An 881-nucleotide genomic window follows, 5' to 3' on the forward strand; every position below is an offset into this window, starting at 1 on the left:
TCAAGGACGCGGAAGCAAAGACACGCCGCGTTTATTTTTGGATTTTGTTTCGGTCCCGTACCCAAAGCGGCGGGCCTAGCAAACAAGCTCCTTTCGTTGTCGACGCCAGCCCATTTAGCAAAGATTAGCAAAGATAGCAAGTTAGCAAAGATTTGGCAAGGCCTGGTTTGGACAGCGTGACTGTTAGCAAAACTTTTTTTTTGGCCTTTGCGCATATTCAGACTGTGGTCTTTGTCTTAAAGGGATAGTGCGTAAGATTTGGACCGTTTTTCATTACGGACAGCCGGAGGTGCTGCAGGTGCGTTTGCCTGTAGCTATGACGCACGCGGCGGCCTCGGGAGAAGTGCCACCCCCCATGTGATATCATTTCACGATAACTAGACCGATGATTATATTAAATTGCACGTTTTTGAAATGTGCGATGGTTTACTTGATTCCATTTTAATGAAACAGGCCGTCCCGTTAAGGAGCCCCCGAAGCCAATTTGGAGACGCGTTTCCAAATCGGTCCCGCAAGTTTGACGACGACGGAAAGACGGACAACTCTACGTTGCTGCGAATTGTGGAGATCTACGCTTGACTTTCTCATTTCGGCGCTCCTCGACTCCTCCTCCTCCCCCGCCTACAGTTGGCTTTGCCCTCAAAATCCGTTTTTGGACTCCTTCCACTTGGCTCCATAGCTAGCGCGATGCGTATTCTTGAATACTCGGCGCTACGGAGTACAGAGAGCGCGGCGATTCAGTGGTCACGCAACGCGCGATGACCGCGATCGGCTTCGGCGGCGTGGCGCCGTCAACTCTTCCTTGTCAGATTTGTAAGTATCGGTGGCCGGTATCCGATGGGGTCGGAGGGGAACGAAAACAAAAACAAAAAAACATCAAG

Source organism: Hippichthys cyanospilos, chromosome 10, assembly GCF_059441005.1.
Source record: "Hippichthys cyanospilos isolate Australia breed blue-spotted pipefish chromosome 10, RoL_Hcya_1.0, whole genome shotgun sequence".
NCBI classification, from domain to species: domain Eukaryota; kingdom Metazoa; phylum Chordata; class Actinopteri; order Syngnathiformes; family Syngnathidae; genus Hippichthys; species Hippichthys cyanospilos.